This window comes from Podarcis tiliguerta (assembly GCF_965153285.1).
Source record: "Podarcis tiliguerta genome assembly, chromosome: 4".
NCBI classification, from domain to species: Eukaryota; Metazoa; Chordata; class Lepidosauria; order Squamata; family Lacertidae; genus Podarcis; species Podarcis tiliguerta.
Window position 1 is genome coordinate 72301302 of NC_139537.1, and position 12930 is coordinate 72314231.

The following is a 12930-nucleotide window of genomic DNA, read 5'->3' on the forward strand; positions in this document are numbered from 1 at the left end:
GAAAGAACCATATGTAGCACTTTAAGACTGCAACTGTCAGAAGTACTTCCTGATGTTAAGTCAGAATCTCCTTTCTTGTAACTTGAAGTCATTGGTTTGAGCCCTATCCTCTAGAAAAGGAGAAAACAAACTTGCTGTATCCTCCATGTGGCAGCCTTTTAGATATTTGAAGATGGCTATCATATCTCCTCTCAGTCTCCTCTTTTCCGGGCTAAACATACTCCGTTCCCTCAACTGTTCCAGGCTTTGTTTCCAGACCCTTGATCATCTTGGTTGCTTTCTCTGCACACATTCCAGTTTGTCAGCATCCTTCTTAAATTGCGGCGCCCAGAACTGGACACAGTACTCCAGGTGTGGTCTGACTAGCAGAATAGAGTGGTACTATTGCTTCCCTTGACCTGAACATTAGACTTCTGTTGATGCAGTCTAAAATAGCATTAGCCTTCTTTTTTGCTGCTGCATCACACTGTTAAGCTAGTGGTCCACTAAGACCTCTAGTTCCTTTCCACATATACTGCTAGTAAGCCAGGTGGCCCCCATTTTGTATATGTGCACCTGGTTCTTCCTGCCTAAGTGCAGAACATTTGTCTCTATTGAAATTCATATTGTTTGTTTGGGCCCAGTTCTCCAATCTGTTAATTTCATTTTGAATCCCAATTGTGTCTTCTGTGGCATTAGTTACCCCTCCCAGTTTGATGTCATCTGCAAAAATTCCTTCATCCAAGTCATTTATGAAGATATTGAACCACAACAGGTCCAGGACAGGACTTTGTGGCACCTCATGCCTTCACTTTTTTTCAAGATGATGAGGAACCATTGATGAACACTCTTTGGGTTCCATCAGGCAATCAGCTACAAATTCACCTAATAGTTACCTTATCCAGCCCATATTTTACCAGCTTCCTCACAATAATATATTGAGGGACTTTATCAAAAGCTTTACTGAAATCAAGATAAACTATGTCTGCAGCATTCCCCTTATCCACCAAACTTGTAACTATTAAAAAATAAGAAATGAGATTCGTCTCACATGACTTGTTTTTGAGAAACCCATGTAATCACAGCATCCTTTTTTAAGTGCTCAGGGACCGACTATTTAATTACCTGTTCTAGGACCTTTCCTGGTATTGATGTCAAGCTCACCAGTTGGTAGTTCTCTCCCCCCCCCCTTTTTTTTAAGATGGGGACAATTTCCTGCCTCCTGTCTGCAGTGACCTGACCTGTTGTCTACAAATTCTCAAAGGTTATAGATAGAGGCTCTGCAATTACATCCGCAAGCTCCTCTAGTATCCTTGGGTGCAGCTCATCAGGCCCTGAAGATCTGAATTCATTTAAAGTAGCTAAGTGTTCCCTTGTTTCCAGTACATACTGTCATTTACTAATTATATACTACTCTGAGCAGGGAACTGAGTCATTGATCTGATTATGAAAGAGGCAGCTGATCTGGTCTGTATCACTGAGACCTGGGTGGGTGGGTGGGTGAGCAGGGTGGAATTGGTCTTACCCAGCTGTGCCCACTTGTGTACTCAGTGCAGCATCAGGGCAGACTTGAGAGTTGAGGAGGGGGAGTTGCAGTGGTCTGTGGAGATTCTCTCTCACTCTCTCTCTCTCTCTCTCTCTCTCTCTCCCCAGGCTCTCTGTCCAGTTGTGGGGGTATCTCGAGTGTATGTTTGGCATTGGGCATTTGGGACAGATTAGATTTTCTGCTTGTTTACCACCTTGCTGTCCAGCAGTCTCCCTGCCTGAGCTAACAGAGCTGGTCTCAGAGGTGGTGTTGACGACTTCCAGGCTGCCGGTTTTGGGGGAGTTCAACATCCATGCCAAGGCAACTGGCTCTGGGGTGGCTCAGGAATTCATGGCTGCCATGATGGCTGTGGGACTCTCCCTACACGTCACTGCTCCAAAGCATGTGTCAGGCCACACCAGGCACCCCCAATCTGCAGCCCTCCAGATTTTTTGACCTACAACTCCCATGATCCCTAGCTAACAGGACCAGTGGTCAGGGATGATGGGAACTGTAGTCCAAAACATCTGGAGGGCCAAAGGTTGGGGATGCCTGGACCACACTCTGGACCTTGTTGTCTCAAGGTGAAATATACTAACAACTGAGAAAGTATTCTTTGAATAAGTTCAGACTGAATGCTCATTTAGTAGCCAATATCCCTGCAAAGAAATTAGGATAAATGCTCAATGTACAGGATGTGCTCCAAAATATTAAAGTGCAATCCTGATTCCACTGAGGCTATTATTTATTATTATTATTTAAATTTGTTAGTCACTTTATCTTCCCCAAAGCCACACAAAGCAGCATATAAACAAACAAAAACGTAGATAAATTAAAACCAATGGAGGTAGGGTTTACATTTGAAACATTCCACCTACTAATAGCTAATGTTAGCTGTGGATATAAGCTTTTTTTACGCATCTCATCAGATTGAATGCATTTGATTTCTTCACTGCTGCAACTTGGCTGCAATACTGGCATCATGTCATGTCAGCTGCATCTTTTATTTCAAGTACTTAAGAACTGCTTTCCTTGTGTCCAGCAGCTGGCATTAGTCAGAGTGACAAGGGGTTAAACCGTTTCCCAAATAATTTTGGGTGTAATCAAATCATTCCTGGATTTTACAAACTTAATTCTTTCTGTACTGGCCTTTTAAAGACTATACAGATTAAGACTATTTCAGCCTTTCCAGCTGTTCCCCTGAGCCCGGAGTTAGTTATTTATATAAATATATCAAGTAAAGCACTAAATAGAGCTAGGGCAACACTTTGTTTTAAAAGAGCACAGGATGTAGGCATCATGTGCACACATTTATCTTATTTCCAAAATCAAAACTGGTCTGAACAAAAGACTGGTAGAAGGCAGAGTTGGCCTAGAGTCAGAATCTGAATAGTTTCATACATCCTGTCTTCATTTTCATCATAGATTAAATCCAAGCAGATTCCAAAAACAACAGTGAATTTGTACATCATACTAATTATATAGAAACACTATTGCAAGCATTCACTACTAATTTCTGAAACATCTCAGAGCAGGGTGCCATCTTGGGAGAGCAAACAAGACACATCGTGACTCATAAGACTGATCCCTTGGCTCCATTGCAAATGGCTATTTAACTCTGGATCCGGATGCAGTTACTATTGTGCATCTATATTATATCACTAATCATGTGGCTGGCTTTGTTACGGTGTCCTTTCTTGCTTGGGTATCTCTGGATTGAAACCGGGAAGTAATGCAAATATATATTATAACAGCCTTAGGTAATAACATTTGTGGCAGTGGCACTGAAGTTTCTGTTAACGATTGGCTGACATAAGAAAGGAGTAGCAGAAGAATTTAGGACTGCTCTGGACTTAAGGGCCTCTGGCTGCCATTGACCAAATTCCTCATATCCAAGAGAGCACAAGACTTGAAAAGTAGGAGAAGCAAAAGGCCCAGTAAAATAGGGGCTTGGGGAAGTTACAGGTCAAAGAAGGGGAGGAATTTTTGGAAACTGGACTTGGGGTTTGGGAGAGGGAACGGACCAGAGGAATGAGGGGAAGGGGGGAAATGGCCAGAAGTCAAATCCAAGAAGAAAAAGAAAATGGACTAAGGAAAGAGCCCAGAGAGAATTACAGAGATAAGAAATCATGATTGTATTCAAAGACTGAATATAAATATTTGGCTGTAGGGCTAAAGTATGAAGAAATACAATCCTGCTGTGAGTGAGGAAAAGAACACTGGGTTGTTGTTTTTGTGTGTGGGTGTGTGGGGATAATTAATTGAAGAGGATCTGGAGAGGAATGAATGTTGTGGGAGATCTGAGGAGGGAAGTAATTGGGAGGAATCTGGGGCAACCAGAACCCAATGAAAACTCAATGCAAGACATAATTTTTTTAAAAAAACACTAAATCATAAACTAAAAAAAGGGTGCCTACATGCTGAAGAAACCCCATCAGTTTTTGGTTTTTTTTTTAACGAAGTCAGAAAAATAAATTGTACGGAATAGAAACAAAGACATTGCGATGAGGAAGAATAGAAAGTAAGTGGTATGGTTTTCCAGATTGTTGTTGAACTTAATAGGGCCTTTTCAGGTTGTCATTGTTGTTCTAAGGGCAGCTGCAAATAGGTAATAAACAAATGAAACCCTGCATGCCTGTATGACAATCAACACAGGCAAATTAGCAAAGGCTTTTCTGAGATCCTCTTGTAACAAACTCCTGTGATGTTCCCCTCATAATGTTAGAATGCGTGACTTTGCTTTTCACAGTCCTATGACTGTTAAGTCCAATACACTTTCACACGCTCCTTGTTGGTGGGCGACAATGGATATGTTCTGCTTAATTCCATTTCACACATTACACAATGATGATGATGGTGGTGATGATAAGGCAAACCTGTGTTGCCACTGAGAATATACTCAACAATATATACTCAACAAGGAGCTGACACACTTGATAGAGGAGCTCATACACAGCTCAGCTCCTTGTGCATTCACTGAGTGTGTGAGAGAAGAATATAGTCATGCGCGCTGGCCATATCTCTGATTCTGATGTGCCACTGGCCATGCCCCCGGTACCACCCTACATTAGAAAGAAAGGTTCGCTGTGCAGTCCTTCATACTTCTGGAAACCAAACCATAATTTATTGCAAAAAAACAAACCCTGATTGCCCTGCACACATAGCATCCTTTTCTTCCTAATGCTCAATGTGTAGCTGCTGAGGGTGGGGCTGGGCAGCCTGGCCTGTGACTTCAATCCCATAGTGCTCCCATGGCTATGAAAAGGCAAATGGTGAGAGCCCATTGTATATATATCCCTCAGGCCTCTCTGATTACACATGTATTATACATGATTCCAGTTCCATGTTGGCTGCGTGTTACCTGAAACGTTTTCAGTGTAGACCTGTGACATTTACCATATAACTAAAAACGTGGTATGTGGCTGTCAGACTAAGATCTGTGTGTCTTGTCCAGCTATGTAGCAGAAACTTAGTGTTTGTTTTTACTGTGTGTGTGTGTGTGTGTGTGTGTGTGTGCATTGCAGTCAGATTGATTGTAAATAGCAAACTTACATAAAATATTTGTTTTTTCAATTGTGAAGGGTGGATCCACCAAAATGTCACATGGCCCTTAGTGACAGAACATCTGTTTTTGCAAGGTTTGGTTCAATCCCCAGCAGGGTAGGGTTGGGAATGTCCCCAGCCAGAAAATCTGGAGAGCTGCTGCCAGTCAGTGTAATAATAAATAATAATAATATAATTTCATAAAATTTATACACGACTTGGTGGGGGGACTTCAAAAAACCCTACAGAGTTATATGGATCAATGGTGTGACTCAGTGTAAGACAGGTCCCTATGCTTCCATTTTGGGATGTGGGTGGTGCTATGGTCTGAACCAGAGCCTCTTGGGCTTGCTGATTGGAACGTCGGCAGTTCGAATCCTCACAACGGGGTGAGCTCCCGTCACTCTATCCCAGCTCCTGCCAACCTAGCAGTTTGAAAGCATGCCAGTGCATGTAGATAAATAGGTCCCGTTGCGGCAGGAAGGTAAACAGCGTTTCTGTGCGCTCTGGCACTCGTCACGGTCCTCCGTGTGCCAGTAGCAGTTTAGCGGGTCACTTAGCCCAGAAAACTGTCTGTGGACAAACGCCAGCTCCCTCAACCTGAAGCGAGATGAGCGCCGCAACCCCATAGTCGCCTTTGACTGGACTTAACCGTCCAGGGGTCCTTTACCTTTTGCCTGTGCTTCCATTTCCTTATATTCCAGTACTGTGCTATTCCTGACATCACAAGGAGGAACAAACTTGTTCTAATATTGTTTACAGCCAATCACATCAGCAGATGTTAATGGCAACACCTTTCCTGAAAGCTTCCTGCATTTTTGGGGTGGCGGCAAGGAAATGAAAGGCCTCTGCACTCCATCCTGTGCCTCGTAACTCACCCGTGGCAATACATTAGACCTTCGGTAAAGTGCAGCTTGTCACATCTTGTTGTCTCATTGCTTGTTATAAATAAACATGTTCCTAATAACAGTGATCTGTCTCCTTCACGACCTGACTCACTGGAGTTGTTTGGGATTAGGAACAAGCATTTCAAAGGAAGGAATTTCGGTGGCAGCAGAAATGAAACATGAAAAGGGCACCGTGAGGGTAGGGTTAGGGCAAGCTACATCAATCTCTGTTAGCTGCAATGCCCACATTTTTTAATGGACTTCTTTCACTACATATTCAGTTGTATTTGACAGAAAAGGAGGTGACTAATCGTTCTGCCTCTCTCTCTGCATTGTAGAGTGTGCAATTACAAATTAATTTGACACTGACTCACACTTTGGCATCAAAAAACGTTTACTGATGTTTTCAGAGGGGAGAGGGCTGGGAAGGTGCCAAAATGCCAAGAAATCACCACGATCGAAGAACTTTTGTGAAGACGGAGTGCGGCACCCACGCCAGCCTTACATTTACCCAGTCTGCTGCTCAAATGAGCAGGGGAATTGCCGAAAACACCATGAAACCACTGAATTGCAATAGACCAAGAAGTTCAGTGCTATCACTTGTGGAATAAACGGACACCATGAATTTACCACACTATACTTACTCAATGGCTTATCATGTTAGGATGTCTGCAATACTAGCACAAGTGTTTGTTGTGAACGACAGCCGTTAATTACATAAACACCATGGCTGTAGTTTTCTGCATCTCATCGCCCTCTGACCTCTTTGTCAGTTTACTTGAAAGATTGCCTCACATCATATGTGCCGTCTGGACTACTTAAATCTGTAGAACCGGCATTTTTAGAAGTGCCATGTTTGAACTTTGCAAGAAATTTATCCTTTGGTGTGGCAACACTTATACTGCCCATTGATATCAGGCAGGCTCCTGTCTATGTGGCCACAAACTCTCCTCAGCCACATCCCTCACTGGCCCTTCTTCACACCCTCCTTGATCATATTTGCCTTGGAGAAAAGTCTCCTAAAGCTCTGATAATACCTCTTGCTTGCCTGGATGGAGGTTGGAGAGCGGTGTTTGCGCAGAAACTAGCCTATTATATAAGGGTCAGATTTACATTTTTTGTCCTGTTCACATTTGCCTCTGGCTCTGTCCATGACTGGTTGCCCAGGAGGAAATGTGACATTAGGTTCCCCACCCCCTTACATACACACACACACCCCTGCCAATTGAGGACAGCACTTCACACATCTGACAAAGTAGGCTGACAAAGTAGCTGAAGCCTAAAGTTATTTACTGAGCTTTCAGAATAGCCATCAAGCACTAGAATAGTTGCTCTATCACTTGTCTTGTCATCAAAGATAATCTTCATAACCTTAGTACCACATTCTGGCAATGTGCTCTAGAAATATCAACAGCTGAAATAAACAGGAAAGGAGCTATGGGGAGGTGGAGGGAGAACACCGTTTACCCCATCATTATTCTGAAACAGCTGATGTCATCCAATGCCCCTTCAAAATATATTTGGGGGTGTGCGTTATTGGGTTGCTTTTGTTTTTATTTGATTATGCATTTTGTGTTTTTATATTGTGATTTTATCCTGTGAACTGCCCTGAGACCTGCAGGTATAGGTTGGTATACAACTAATAATAATAATAATAATAATATTTTAATGCCAAATACCTAATAGAGATGTGCCATGTGTCCAAAACTATTACACTGAAATCTGCCTGCAGATTTATCTTTATATGCTGTGACACAATACAGAAGGCTTCAGCACAGTACAACTCTGACAAGAGGATTATACAAATTCATGTAGGATAGGGTTATCAATGGCTATGTTCTACCCCCAGTGCCAGAAACAGTATGACTCTGTGTGCCAGTTGCTGGAAGTCACAAGTGAAGAAAATACTATTGCCTTCAGGTCCTGCTTGCAAATATCCCCTAGGCATCACTGTGAGAACAGGATGCTAAATCAGGTGGATCTTTGTCCTGATTGGGCAGGGCTTTTCTTATGGTCTTATGACAATCCAAGTTCAATGTCATCTGTACTCTATGGGAGGAAGGCAAGCAATGGGAAGCAACTACTTGCAAACTTGGAACTCCTATTCAGGGAAGATTCATTCACGTAGCTTGTGCCCCAGAGATCTCCAAAGACTTATGCTTTGTTTGTTAAGTGTGTGGAATTGGCAACCACATTTTGTAAACTCTGTGATTTTAAGGATTCCCACACAATGGGATTTTTTCTAAGGTGAACCCTTATCAACAGTAAGTCCTTTTTGTTATGTTTTTGCTGTTTTGGCAGACTTCTGTTGTGTTGCTATTCTGTATATTGTGATCTACTCTTCTGTTTTCCATAGCTGTAAGAATCCCTTAGTATGCTTTTTTGGGTGTACACTTCCCTTTCAAGTGTATACTTGTTACTGTATAATGCAGGAAACAGACAACAGTTTGTTAATGGAACAGGGAGCTGTAGAGGCTGAGCTGACCTTGAAAATCAGTTCAATTGCCATTATTAGTCTCAGCCTGAACCAAAACACAAGGACCCACAGATGTTCTGAGGTTGATGCTGCCGTTGTGCATACATGCTCTTTCAATTGTTCCTAGTTTACTAAATAGTTGCTAGTTTTTGAGAAGATACAAGTGGGCCAACTGTCTGTTTTACTGATTGACCTGTTGTGCCTGCTTGTTCCCGCTAGTGATTCAGACTGAAACAATATACATCAGATCAGGATGTCAAGTACTGATAGAGTCCAGTTCTGAACACTGCATCTGAAATTGTGTCCAAATGGTATTTGTGGATCTTCATGAACAGATGGAGACACAGGCAGAAGTAGAGCATTGACAGAATTTTTATATCAAATAAATAAAGAGATAAATGGAACACTTTTACAGAATACGTGCTAAAATTAAGCTGCTGGTCAGACAGATATATGTGTTAGCATAGTGGAAATAACTCATCTTATGTACAGTCTCTGAATAGCAGTAACAGATGGAGATTATAGTGCTGCTCCAAAAGGTTTTCTTTTGCTTTTTCCTTACAAGCATTTCTAAGGGCAAGCTAGATGTGGTGTTAAATGTATCTTTGCATCCAGTGTGCTGGCGTGCTGCTGTTGTTTTAAATGCAAATAGCATCAATTGATAATAATCAGGGCCACAACAGATGGAGAGTTCAACCCTTTCCACACCTGTTGTGGTTCTTATGAAAACCAGCCCTTTGAAATTGCTATTTGCATTGGTAGGAAATCCAAATATTAACGGGGGGGGGGGCTCTCTCCAAAGCAAATTAGGAATTGATCTCAGAAGAGCAATAGTTCTTAGGACTGCAGCATGGGAGGAAATGGTTAAATTGCCTCTCCATGCCTGCTGTGTCCTTCATAAATACAGTGGTACTTTGGGTTAAGAACTTAGTTCATTCTGGCGGTCCGTTCTTAACCTAAAACTGTTCTTAACCTGAAGCACCACTTTAGCTAATGGGGCCTCCTGCTGCCGCCACGCCGCTGCTGCACGATTTCTGTTCTCATCCTGAAGCAAAGTTCTTAACCCGAGGTAATATTTCTGGGTTAGTGGAGTCTGTAACCTGAAGCATGTGTAACCCGAGGTACCACTGTATCCTTCTTGCTGATGCTGTCTGCACATACATGAAAACTTCAATGCCAAGACACATTTAATGACACATCTAGACACGATAATCATAGAATTGTAGAGCTGCAAGGGACCCCGAGGTTAACCTAGTCCAATCCCCAGCAAAAAGAGCTGTTTTTACAATGCAAACCCACATCCCATCAGCAGAATGTGCAATGTCCAGTGCAATGTTCTGCCCACCTTTGTCTCTGGCATGCGGCCCTCTGGCTGAAAAAAGTTCACTACCCCTAATCTAAGCATGCATTCATTGGAATAAAACTTCAGCTCAGCGTGTCTTTTCTTCACAGTCTTCTTTGCATCTTAAAGAAAAAAACCTCATTCTGAGACCTTACCTAATCTGCAGAAAGACCTGCTACTGTGTGGTGCAGTGTCTGATCAAAGCTGAATAAGATTTAGGGGAATTCACAATGGGTAGAGATCCTCATTGCACCACCTGTTTGAAGTTCCCGTCTTTTGTTACCTGTTGAAGACACAGCATCTCTTCCAGGAACAAAGAGATGGCGAGCCTACATTATGCTCAGCACCTGACAAATGTAGATTTCAATGGAGCTTCCTTTGAAATGGTAATAGCAGCTTCAGAAAGTGGGGTCAGGAGCACTGGCAGGGAGAAAAAACAACAACGAAACGTTTATTTTTCAATCCCATCCCACGGTTCTGAGGCTTTTGCACAGTTGCTTTTTTACGTACTCAGAAACATGCATGCTCCTTGCATCATAGACAGTTTGGGCCCTCTCCTCCAGTGAAGCTTTCTCTCAACAAGCAAGCCCTGGACATTTGCCAGATTTCAAAATCTAGTGAATATTTTGTACACTTCTGTCCCGTTTGTGGTTAAACATTTGCACAAACTCGAGCATGAACAGGAACATGGCAGTGTGAGCTGCACCTGCCTTCTTCCTCCTCCTATAGTGTATCATTCAAGAATCAGAACACACAACAGTTCTGTGCTGAAAACACACTGTACCCTGCAGTTCAAGTGCTTGAGATGTCCTTTTGTTTAAAAAGCAATTGAACAAGAACACTTGCTATACATAGATCTGGATGATTGTTTGGGCCATTCAAGCCTTGAATGTCAAGTGGCAATATCAGGGAAGATAGATCCCTTGTCCTATGAAAAACTAAAAACCAAAATGTATACTGTGAATCTCTTGATGCCTGTAAGAGCTGGGCTGTTTCATATTAATTTACTTAACAAATGCTTTGTTCTACATGCCATAATTAATAGTTACAAATTCACAAAGGAACCAAGGCTGAATTCAAGGGGAAAGCACTTCCACTGATCTTTTCAGAGCTAGAAAACAGGGTAGTCGTCGTCCCCCCACAGCTGAATCTTCTCTCTATATAAGGTTTTTGAGTGCAGCACAGAAGGTTATGTTAACTGATTTGCCCACTAAAGAAGGGACTCAATGTACATATTGTAACATTTAGATTTAAATTGAAATCAGGTGGTATATAGGTGGTGTGAAATAAATAAATATTAGTGTTACTTATGGGGAGGCTCTAGAAAAGTGGTGGATCATCTGTGCACTTCCAGACATTGCTGACTGCAACTCCCATTATCCGTGACCATTGGCTGGGACTTATGGTAGTTGAAATCCAACGTATGAAGGGCTACCAGTTAGTCACCCATGATGGGTGGTGCTGTGATCTAAACCCATTCAGCTTCTTGGGCTTGCCGATTGTAAGGTCGGCAGTTCTAATCCGCATGGCGGGGTGAGCTTCCAGTTGCTCTGTTCCAGTTTCTGCCCACCTAGCAGTTTGAAAGCATACCAGTGCGAGTAGATAAATAGGTGTGGCAGGAAGGTAAATGGCGTTCCTGTGCGCTCTGGTTTCCGTCACGGTGTTCCGTTGCACCAGAAGCGGTTTAGTCAGGCTGGCAACATGACCCAGAAAGCTGTCTATGGACAAATGCCGGTTCCCTCAGCCTAAAAAGCAAGATGAGTGCCACACCCCACAGTCACGTTTGACTGAACTTAACCGTCCAGGAGTTCTTTACCTTTATCTAGATAAGAGCCTCCCAATGGTAAGTGTTCCATGGCAATTTAAATGCATTGTTACAGCCATGCCATCCCACAGCAAGCACAACTGGTTACTGGGATGGAATGATTATCTTGTTTTAAGCAGGTTGGATTGTGCTGATTCAGCGATATGTGAGTTGCTACACAAAGTATTCCTTTTATCTATTGGGGGGATAAATCAGTCAAAAGTATTCTGCCAACTCCTCCCTACCATCCAACTGTAGAACAGGGAAGACAAAGTTCCGCTCTATCTGATTTTATATCTCTGAATTGGGGAGAAAGGAAAATCATAAACCCTAGTATATGATATCTAAAATAGCATAATGGCTTAAAAGACTGAACTTTCAGCAAGAAAGTCCCTAGCACGCATCAATGCCTCCTAGTGCCCTCCATCACTTTCTGAACTCCAAGAAGCTTTTGTATTGCTGTTTCCTTAAAAAGTGGATTTTTATTTTATTTTTTATTTTGGCAACAAAGCTCTTTAATCCACATGAATTGCGTAAACCTATATTTCCAGTATGCGACTGAATCCCTCCCACAAAACACAAGTAGTCTGGGGGCAGCCCAAGTTAAACAAAGGTGTGGCATTTCACAAGTGCAGCTTTATATTGTCAAGTATGTGAAGCCTGATTCTAGAAGGCAGGGACAACAATGCAGAGACTCTTTCATTATGAGTATTTGATCTCCCCAAATGAGACTAGAATTACCAGTTAGTTAGGTAGGTTAACTTGTTCTTGATTTGAATGGCAGGGTGCCCTAGGCTGTGTTCAGCATGCAACAAAGAGCATCTACTGTACCGGCCAACTTTGGAAAAGAAAAAAGATTGGTTCTAATATAGGTTCTTCCCACTGATAATGGAGTGCTTGATCTCCGATTTCAGAAAAGCTAATAATAACATGGCACCTTTTGTGTATTTATATCATGTTGCTAAACGTAAGGTAAAAGATGCGTTATAATGCCATTATTATAACAGAATCCCCTTTTTAGCTTGTAATTGATTTTCTGATTAATTAACTGGGAAACAATGAGCAAGATGATCGTGTTAAAAACACATTATCTCAAGCTTAAAGGGAGAAAATGCTTGCTCCTCTAACATTAAAAAACCCCCAAAAAGACACCTCTTTATTTTTTTAACTGGTAACTCCACTGGCCTTCATAAAGTAGGCTGCCTCAACATAACTCATCTCCCTGGAGGCAAATCTGTGCCTTGTTTTTGACAGCCTCACTAGTGCTTTTTGCGCTTGCAAAACAGACTTAGCAAAGCTGAAAAGGCATTTGAGCTTTTGTTTGTCTCTAGCCCAGCAAATTACCTAGACATCTCAGGTTCTGTCAGATTGGTC

General features: G+C 42.2%; 1 long non-coding RNA gene across 1 annotated transcript in view; it reads right to left on the reverse strand.

Annotated features, from left to right (window-relative positions):
- LOC310676376 overlaps positions 1–12930 on the reverse strand; it is a 44700-nt gene that overhangs the window by 27278 nt on the left and 4492 nt on the right. The window contains exon 2 of the long non-coding RNA XR_014510508.1: positions 9324–10172. This is a non-coding gene — a long non-coding RNA (uncharacterized lncRNA). The remainder of the gene's footprint in view (positions 1–9323; positions 10173–12930) is intronic.